Source organism: Oncorhynchus clarkii, chromosome 10 (genome assembly GCF_045791955.1).
Source record: "Oncorhynchus clarkii lewisi isolate Uvic-CL-2024 chromosome 10, UVic_Ocla_1.0, whole genome shotgun sequence".
NCBI lineage: Eukaryota > Metazoa > Chordata > Actinopteri > Salmoniformes > Salmonidae > Oncorhynchus > Oncorhynchus clarkii.
The window spans coordinates 45,235,598-45,246,592 of NC_092156.1; positions in this window are offsets into that span (position 1 = coordinate 45,235,598).

Here is a 10,995-nt window from a genome sequence, read left to right on the forward strand (position 1 = left end):
CTACGCGTATATCTACATACATACATACACATACACACACATACATACACCCATACATATACATACATACACTCATGCATATACACACATATACGCGTACGCACACATACACATACATTTTATTTTATTTATTTTTTATTTTACCTTTATTTAACCAGGCAAGTCAGTTAAGAACAAATTCTTATTTTCAATGACGGCCTAGGAACAGTGGGTTAACTGCCTGTTCAGGGGCAGAACGACAGATTTGTACCTTGTCAGCTCGGGGTTTGAACTTGCAACCTTCCGGTTCCTAGTCCAACTCTCTAACCACTAGGCTACCCTGCCGCCCCATACCCATACATACGTACACCATTTTCCTCTTCCCGCTCGGTGCTTCTCTTACCCCATCCCCATCATTGCGTCTCTCAATACATACATTTTAAACAAACTTACAAACAGAAATTAAACAAAAAAAAGCTCAGTTTAAACCAAGAGGTTAGGTTCCACACATGGAACGTACAGTGTAGTTCTGAAATACATAGATCCCCGCCATTCTACGAGAATCCTTGCAGCATAATAGCTGATACCTCAGGTTCTAGGTAATTTAGATAAGGTTCCCATACTTTGTAGAACTGGTCTGTTTTAGAATGCAATGTTCATGTCAGATATTCCAGAGGCACCCATTCAAATAGTATCTTATGCCAATCTTTAATAAAAGGAACCTTATCACTAATCCACTGTAAAAGGATGTTTTTCCTCGCTGCGAAGGTAAGGATGTTGTAAAGCCTCCTTTTACCCACAGAAGTAACATGCCTACTAGGGAGACCTAACAGTAAAGAAACTGGGTCCAATTCTAGATCAACCCCTAGGATCATTTCAATTTCTTGCAGAACACCAGACCAGTATCTTTGTATTTTGGTAGATGACCATAAACAATGTGTTAGGGTGCCTGTATCAGTTTTGCATTTAAGACACTGAGGGGAAGAGGAAGTGGGGCTAAAAGCATGTCTGCGATTTGGGGATATATGCAATCTGTGTATTATTCTTAATTGGATTGCTCTAGTACGATTACATATAGATATTGTTTTTGCATATCTCCAAATGTCCTCCCACATCTCTTCGTCAATAGTAACAGACAATTCTTTCTCCCACACTTGTTTCACCCTCTGTGTGTTGACAACAGAAAAGGACCTTAAAGTATCATAAAACAGACTTACAGACATTTTCCTTTGTGGGAAAAAAAGCATTCTTTCAATGACAGATACATCAGGGTTACCAATTAAGGTGGTGCTCTTCAGAATATAATGTCTTACTTGTAGGAAGCGGAAAAAGTCCTGTTTTGGGAGTCGATATTTCTCGACCATCTGCTCAAATGACAACAAAATTTTATCAGCAAATAAGTCATTTGATACATCCCCCCTCCAGATACATGAAACCTGAGGGAGATGCCCTTATTAAGCCAAAAGTTAAAGCCAGCATCCAGCAATCCTGGACTGAAATCTGGGTTGTTAAGAATTGGGGTAAGAGCAGAGGCTAGTTTGGACCTTCCCAGGAAGCGTTGAACTGACCTCCATACTTTGAGTGTGTTAAGTGTAATGGGATTATTGCAGTGATCTTCTACAGACTTGAAACTTCTGAAAAATAAAAGATCCTGTAAGGGGTATTTTGAAAGAGAAGTCTCAATGTCTAACCAAATAGAGGAGTCATCATTTGTGATCCAGTCAGAAATATAACAAAGGTGGGCACACCATTGATAGAACCTGATATTGGGCAGGTCCAAGCCGCCCATAGAACTTGGCAGCTGCAATATTGCCATCTTAAGTCTTGGCTTGCGTTTACTCCATATAAAGGAACTTAGCCATCCATTTACATCCTTTATTACCTTATTGGAAAGTAATACTGGGATCATTTGGATTGGGTAAAGTAGTCTAGGTAAAATGTTCATTTTCAAGAGGGATATCCTACCCAACCAAGAAATCGGGAGAGAGTTCCAGCGCTCCAGATCCTGTCTTATTGTATCAAACAAGGGAACAAAATTGGCTTTGTACATTTGCTGGAATTTAGGAGTTACAAATATACCCAGATACATGAAACCTGAGGGAGACCAATTAAAAGGGAAGGGGGGAGAAGTATTAGGTACAGAGTGTAGGCTACCAAGTGACATAGCCTCTGACTTAGTTAGGTTAATCTTGTAGCCTGAGAATTCGCTGAATAATTCAATAATATTAATAAGAGATGTAATTGAAGTCTCGGGACTAGAGATGAATATCAGGACATCATCAGCATACAAGCTTATTTTATGGTGAACATCACCAATGAGCAGCCCCTGTATAGCAGGCGTTGCCCTGATTGCCTCGGCTAGTGGTTCCATAACGAGTGCAAAGAGGAGGGGGGATAAAGGACAGCCCTGTCTGGTACCTCTGTGTATAGAGAAGCTATTTGACCGTAGCCCATTAGTAAGGCCTGAGGTTCATCATATAAAACTTTCACCCATTTTATAAAGTTGTCACCCAGACCAAATTTATTTAGAGCAAATAATAGGTAAGACCACTCCACACGATCAAATGCTTTCTCAGCATCTAGGGAGAGCACAAGACCATCCACAGCACTTTGTTGGTAGGCTTGAATTACATTAAGAAGCCGCCTGACATTGTTGCATGACTTACAGCCCTTTAATGAAGCCAGTTTGGTCTCCTTTCACAATTAGTGGCAGTGAGTCCTCTAATCTTGTGGCTAGAATTTTAGAAAGCAATTTTCTATCCACATTGAGAAGGGAAATTGGTCTGTACGAGAAACAAGACTCTGGACATTTTCCCTTTTTGAGAATAAGTGAAATGTTGGCTTCTCTCAGCGTTTGAGGGAGTTGGTCATTTGAAAATGAGTGATTAAACATATCACGCAGTGGCTCAATGATCAGGCCATGGAACTCTTTATAGAACTCACTACAAAACCCGTCTGGTCCTGGGGCCTTACCATTTTGCAGAATCTTAATTGCGAACATTATCTCTTCCTTGGTAATAGGGGCATTAAGGAGGGACCTCTGCTCTTCGGAGATAGTAGGGAGCTCAATCTTACAAAATAAGTTCTCCATTAATTTGGGTGCATCATTTGGCAGTTCTGAGGCATAAAGGTTTGTATAAAATTTCTTAAATGAGTCAGTTATCAATTTATTTTCATATAAATGATTACCATCAGAATCAGTAATAGTAGCAATTGACTGAGAGTCAGCTCTCTTTTTAGCTAAGTATGCCAAGTACTTTCCTGGCTTATCGCCATGTTCATATAGCTTTTGCCTGACAAATCTCATTTTCTTTTCAGCGTCCTGTGTTAGGAGAGAGTCTAACGTTGATCTAATGACTGATATTTCCTTTAATAGGGCAGGAGTGGGCGTTTTAATGCAGTCCTTCTCTTTAGTTCCTAATTCACCCTCTAACATTTTTTGCTTTTCACGCTTTTTCCGTCTCTTAGTAGCTGTGTATGACATAATCAGACCCCTGGCATACGCTTTACAGGTCTCCCAAAGGAGCGAGGGGTTATCTGTTGATTGAGAGTTAATAGAGAAAAATGCTTTAAACTTTGTAATAAAATATGATGTGAATGTATGGTCTTTAAGAATGGTTGTGTTCAACCTCCAATGTCTTGACCGATTGAATGCCCCGTTGAGTTTTATGTCCAGGATCACCTCAGCATGATCAGATATGACTATGCTTCCTATCCTAGCGGATAAAACAGACTGCAGAGACGTCCTGGGCATAAAAAAATAATCTATTCTAGTCTGACATCCATGAGGTGCAGAGAAAAAGTGAACTCTCTGTTGGAGGGATGAAAAGCTCTCCAGACATCCGCATACCCCAGATCATCACAAATAGCTTTAAGTGACTTAGCTTGAAGAGAGAGTGAAGCTATACCGCTGGGAAACCTATCAATAAGGGGGTTCAACAAGCAGTTAAAATCTCCTCCAACCACTGCAGTGTCCGAGTTTAATTCTGAAAAGTCTAGAAAAACCTTAGTGAGGAAATCAGGGGGGTGAGCAGGGGGGAAGTAAATATTCATTATAGAAATGTTCTGCCCTTGTAAAGTACCATTAATTATAACAAAGCGACCAAATGTATCTTTCACACAATTCAAGACCTTAAGTGGTAAGTTATTTTTCACCAGAATTGCTACCCCTCTACTTCTGGATGTAAATGATGAGAAAAACACTTGACCAAATCCCCCTTGTCGTAATTTCAGGTGCTCCTTATCATCCAAATGAGTTTCTTGCAACAGGGCAATATCAATATTTTATTTTTTCAAAAAAGACAGTACCTTCTTCCTCTTAATGGGGTTATGGCTCCCTCTAATGTTTCATGTACATATACGCAGTCCGTTACCTGCCATTGTATCTTGACCATTCAACATCCAGGCTGGATCCCACTGTAAAAGTGGGGTGGTACCTTTTTCCATGTGTTGAACTCTCCTCATCTCACCGAGCATAAACAAACGATATGAACCCTGAACTCGAACTATACTAAACCCAAAAATTAAACATGTAAAGATCCAAAAGGGGGTTTTCCCACTAGCTAACATGCAGGGGATTTCAACTCTCCAATGTAGACTCTTAAGTCCGCATCGCCGCTCCATAGCCTCATCCTTTATATGTATGGAAAAGAAAATCAATAGAAGAAGATTGAGGCTCTTCCACCTAAAACCAAGCCTGGGCACCAATATGGATTCACACATATCTCAGCCTGAGCTATAGCGGCTATTACTTTAGCAAGAAAAATAATAAAGATACGAATATCACTGAGCCGGAGTACGTGAGGACTCCCACCACTGTTTCATGATCAGATTCAACCAAAAATAAACAAAGTTATCCAATGCTGCTGAGGTGCAGCTTAAAAGTTATTTACCTGAGAGAGTCAATAAACGCAGCAGCCTCTTCAGGTGTGTAGAGCTTTTTAGGTGATCCGTTGACCATAATCTTCAATGTGGCCGGGTACAACAGTGCGTAGTCCATCTTCATTCTCCTGAGTCGAGCCTTCGCCTCATCAAACGCTTTGCGTCTTCGTACAACCACAGTGGAATAATCATTGAAGAATGAGACCTTAGGACTTTTACGTTGACTACCATCAGAGCCGATGTTTCTAGCCGCGTCCATGACGCGCTGCTTGTCGGTGAAGTTGTGGAACTTTATAACCACCGGCCTTGGGCGCTGATTGGGACCGGGTAAAGGTGCTTGAGAGCGATGGGCTCTGTCCAGCTTCACACGACCAGCCTTAGTGTCCATTTGTAGGTAGCCAGGGATCCATTCTTCAAAGAATTTTACTGAACGTGTCCCTTCAGAATTTTCCGGAAGTCCCACAACACGAATATTGCATCTGCGTCCTCGATTATCCAAGTTGTCAATGTGCTCCGCCATTTCGCGCACCTGTTTCTCAAGTGCTTTTATTTTAGCGTCCATAGATGTAGTTGAAGTTTCCACTGCATCAATTCTTCCTTCCGCCTCAACAACACGTTTCACAACCCTCTGTAGTTCAGCTGAATGGCCTGCTATTGCTTCCAAGATCGTTCTTATCTTAGCATCGATCACTTTAGTAATGTTATCAGTCATCTTTTGAATCACCAGGTCCATTGTGCCTGGATCCGCAATGGTGTTAGCCTCGCTAACGTTAGCTAGCTCCTCATGCACATCCACAGGGGTGGTGGTTTTGGTCGACTTCTTAGTAGTTCTGTTGGGCATGTTGTCGGATATTTTTGCGAAATAGCCGTCAAGACTCATTATATGGTAACTTATTTAGCCAATTCTACCACTTTTTCAAGCTATGAGATTAATGTAAAAATATAAATTTACGAATGCCATGAGAGCTCGCTGAAACACTGTGTTCTCTCTACGGCGCCATTTTGTCCCCCCTTGGTGGCCTTCTTAAGCCAGGGTTCAGACACGGCTAGGACATCAGGGTTGGCAGAGTGTGCTAAAGCAGTGAATAAAACAAACTTAGGGAGGAGGCTTCTAATGTTAACATGCATGAAACCAGGGCTTTTACAGTTACAGAAGTCAACAAATGAGAGCGCCTGGGGAATGGGAGCGGTGCTGGGGGCTGCAGGGCCTGGGTTAATCTCTACATCACCAGAGGAACAGAGGAGGAGTAGGATAAGGGTACAGCTAAAGGCTATAAGAACTGGTAATCTAGTGCTTTGGAACAGAGAGTAAAAGTAGCAGATTTCTGGGCGCGGAAGAATAGATTCAAGGCATAATGTACAGACAAGGGTATGGTAGGATGTGAGTACAGTGTAGGTAAACCTAGATATTGAGTGATGATGAGAGAGGTTTTGTCTCTAGAGGCACCATTTATGCCAGGTGAGGTCACCGCATGTGTGGGGGGGGTGGAACAAAGGGCTATCTACTGCATATTGAGCAGGGCTGGAGGCTCTACAGTGAAATAATACAATAATCACTAGGGTTGTGAACAGCAATAGACAAGGCATATTGACATTAGGGAGAGGCATGTGTAGCCGAGTGATCATAGGGTCCAGTGAGTAGCAATAGATGAGTCAAGGAGCCAATCCAGTAGTCGCTACTACGCTAGGCGAACTGGAGACATGACGATTCAGACAGCTAGTGGGCCGGGGCTAGCAGATGGACCGCAGGCGACGTTGCAACGGAAGAGCCTGTTGAAACCACCACGAACGGTTATGTCGGCAGACCAGTTGTGATGGATCGGTGGGGCTCCGTGTCGGCAGTAAAGGGTCCAGGCCAAACGGCAAAAGAGGTATTGTTGCCCAAGAATTGACTGATGGACCACTTCGACTAGCCGGGAGATGGGCCAGGCTCGAGGCTAGTTCCAGGTTAACTGGGGCTTGCTTCGGGACAGAGACGTTAGCCAGGAGTAGCCACTCGGATAGCAGCTAGCTAGCTGCGATGATTCGGTGTAAAGGTTCAGAGCTTGCGGTAGGAATCCGGAGATGTGGTAGAGAAAAAAGCAGTCCGATATGTTTTTGCTTGATATCACGCTGTGCAGACTGGTAGGAATTGACCGGGCTAAGTCTGGCTGATGTCCGAGTTAACGTTGAGTAGCTATTTAGCTGGCTAGCTTCTGATGCGGGTTGCAGGAGAGTATATTCAGTCCATAGATGGAAAGTGAGGTTAAAATATATACGAAATATATACAAAGAAAATTATATATACACGGGACAGGATGGGACAAGACAAAACACACGTCCGACTGCTACGCCATCTTGGGTCGTCCGAGTTAGGGGAAGGTTAGGCCGGCAGGGATGTCCTTGTCCCATTGAGCACTAGCGACTCCTGTGGCTGGCCGGGCGCAGTGCACATTGACACAGTTGCCAGGTGTACGGTGTTTCCCCCAACACATTGGTGTGGCTGGCTTCTGGGTTAAGTGGGCATTGTGTGAAGAGGCAGTGCGGCTTGGCTTGGTTGGGTTGTGTTTCGGAGGACGCACGGTTCTCGACCTTCGCCTCTCCCGAGTCCGTACGGGAATTGCAGCGATGAGACAAGACTGCAACTACCAATTGGATAACACGAATACGGGGTAAAAACAAAAAAATAAACACAGCCAATGTGCTTAACAAATAAAATAATGAAAAATGTGACAGAAAAACTGTTTTCTTTACAAATATATGATTAAGATAGACAAGAATATAATTAAGAGACACATTTTTGTGGTAGTGGAATAAGTTTAAAAAGTTTTACTTTAAACATGTTATTTGAGTAGTGAAATCATTTCAAATGCCCATCCCTAGTCAGTAGTGGTCAGTAGTTGTGTGGTTGTGGTCAGTAGTTGTGTGATCATTAGTTGAGTGGTTGTGGTCGGTAGTTGTGGTCAGAGGTGGTCCCTAGTTTTAGTAAGTAGGTGTGTAGTTCTGTAGTTGTGGTCAGCAGTTGTATGGTTGTGGTCAGTAGTTGTGGTCAATAGTTGTGGTCAGTAGCGTTCAGTAGTTATGGTCAGTAGTTGTGTGGTTATGGTCAGGAGTTGTGGTCAGTAGTTGTGAGGTCAGTAGTTAGTTGGTTGTGGTCTGTAGCTGTGGTCAGTAATTGGGGTCAGTAGTTGTGTGACTGGTCATTAGCTGTGTGGTCAGAAATTGTGGTTAGTAATTGTGTTGTGGTCAGTAGTTTTGGTAAGTAGGTGTGTGGTTCAGAAGTTGTGGTCAGTAGTTGTGTGGATATGCTTAGTAGTTGTGGTCAGTAGATGTGTGGTTGTGTTCAGTAGTTGTGTTGTTGTGGTCAGTAGATATGGTCCCTAGTTGTGTTGTTGTGGTCAGTTGTTGGTTGGTTGTGGTCAGTAGTTGTGTGGTTGTGGTTAGTTATTGTAGTCAGTAGTTGTGGTCATTAGTTGTGTGGTTCAGTAGTAATGTGGTCAGTAGTCGTGTAGTTGTGGACAGGAGTTATGTTCAGTAGTTGTGGTCAGTAGTTATGGTCTATAGTCGTATTGTGTTCAGTAGTTGAGTGGTTGTGGTCAGTAGTTGTGTGGTTCGGTAGTTGTGTGGTTGTGGCCAGGAGTTGTGATCAGTAGTGCTCCGTAGTTTTTTAAAAGTAAGTGTATGGTTCAGTAGTTGTGGTCAGTAGTTGGTTGTGATCAGTAGTTGGGGTCAATAGTTGTAGTCATTAGTTATGGTCTCTAGTTTTCTTGTTGAGTTCAGTAGTTATGTTCAGTAGTTGTGCTCAGTAGTTATGGTCTCTAGTTGTGTTGTTGTGTTCAGTAATTGTGGTCAGTAGTTGGTTGGTTGTGGCCAGGAGTTGTGATCAGTAGTGGTCCGTAGTTTTTTTAAAGTAAGTGTATGGTTCAGAAGTTGTGGTCAGTAGTTGTGTGGTTGGGGTCAAGGTTGTGTTCAATATTTGTGGTCAGTAGTTGGTTGGTTGTGATCAGTAGTTGGGGTCAATAGCTGTAGTCATTAGTTATGGTCTCTAGTTTTGTGCTCAGTAGTTATGGTCAGTAGTTATGGTCTCTAGTTGTGTTGTTGTGTTCAGTAGTTGTGGTCAGTAGTTGGTTTGTTGTGATCAGTAGTTGTGGTCAGTAGTTATGGTCTGTAGTTGTGGTCAGTAGTTGTGTGGTTATGTGCAGTAGTTGTGAGTAGATGTGTGATTGTGGTCAGTAGTTATTGTATGTAGTTGTGTTATTTTGGTCAGTATCTGTGTGGTTGTGGCTGTGTTCAGTAGTTGTTGTCAGTAGTGTTGCGGTTAGTAGTTATGGTGTATGGTTCATTAGTCTTGGTCAGTAGTGTTGGAGTTGTGTTCAGTAGTTGTCTGGTTGTGGTCAGGAGTTATGGTCCCTAGTTGTGTTGTGGTCAGTAGTTATTTGTATTTAATCTTCATTTAAATAGGCAAATCAGAACAAATTCATATTTACAATGACGGCCTACCCCGGCCAAACCCTAACGACACTGAGCCAATTATGCGGCGCCTTATGGGATTCCCAATCACGGCCGGTTGTGATACAGCCTGGAATCGAACCAGGCACTGAGATGCAGTGCCTTAGACTGCTGCGCTACTAGGGAGCCCAGTTGTAGTTGTGGTCAGCAGTTGTGTGGTCAGTTGTTGGTTGGTTGTGTTCAGTAGTTGTGGTCAGTAGGTATAGTCTCTAGTGTTCAGGAGTTGTGTGATCAGTAGTTAGTTGGTTGTGGTCAGTAGTTGTGTGATTGTGGTCAGGGGTTGTGTCCAGGACTGCTGGGCTGAAGAAATGCCAGGGCACGCAGAGACGCAAGAGATTAATCTTCACTGAGTTCGCTCCATTAGTTTGCACTATATATATATATATAGATCAACGTTTTTTTCTGTGATCGAATCAACATTATATCAGCCCCTTTTCAATGCAAAAAACTAAACAAATCTAACTTTGCAAGATTGAGTCTGTGATTTTGTTACAGGCAGAGCCAGAGCACAAAAGGGAGTGGGGGTAACCCACAAGTGGTCTTTCAATCACCCAGGGTTGAATGTGTTTTTCAAATCAGTTCAGATCAGAGCTGTGCTGGTGCAAATTTGTTGATATTCTTTGCTAGTTATTAGCCCAGTTATAGATAAGTATAGGTCAGCAATGGGGAATTACTGCTTCCTACAAAGCACAAATCGTTTAGGCTTAGGCTACATTTCAAGCTGTCTTTGAAAAGCCAGTCAGGTAAAAAGCTTATGTCTTAATGGGGCAGTGTTGTATTTTGAGACATGATTGAAGACGCAAATAAGCCAATAGGCAAAGAGGAAGCCTACATTGTCTAATTCTCTCTATGGTAATAATAAATCATTTTGTTTTGTAAAGTGGTTTCTTGCATCATACAACACATTACTTTGCAATTTACAGTCACTTATTTGGCTCATGGTGTTACAAACCAAGTAAAAAAATAATTCATGTCAAGCCCTTCATAATGTAAAAACATTTTTAAAAGTCTCATGCAATGGAGGCCACATATAGGCTACTGTAGGCTATATCATAGAAATCAAAAGCTATTTCCATGTGAAAGTGTTATGGGATTTTCTCCATTGGTTTTGTTGGTAGGCCTACATTATGCTCAAATAGCCACAATAGTCTAATGCCTAAAACTGTAAGGGTACAGTCTCAGTGTTCACTGTAAACGAGCGCCGGAAGATTCAACTCAATATTAGGAAGGTGTTCTTAATGTTTTGTCCACTCAGTTTATTTGTCTCTGACTATTACCAATGTGCTATAGTGAGAATGATTATTGAGGGATCTCCACTAAAACTAAACATGTTCATTACTGCTGAATGCCAGCACTCCCATTCAAACGCCAAATCCAATACTGAAGTTTTCCAAACTTTCAATAGTCGAGTGAACGAGACAGGACTTGGAAGGACGTCCACGCGACACTATAACAGATTACATGTAACAAGGATTATAATGTAATCAGATTACGAAAACTAAGTAACTAATCAACCCAGATTACTTAAATGTGTGGCCCTAATCAGATTAAAATTACATTCTTAAAAATAGCCAATTACATGTTGGATTACTTCATCTAATTTCAAGATGTGGGCTGCAAGTGTTTTCATCAAACACACCGAAATTG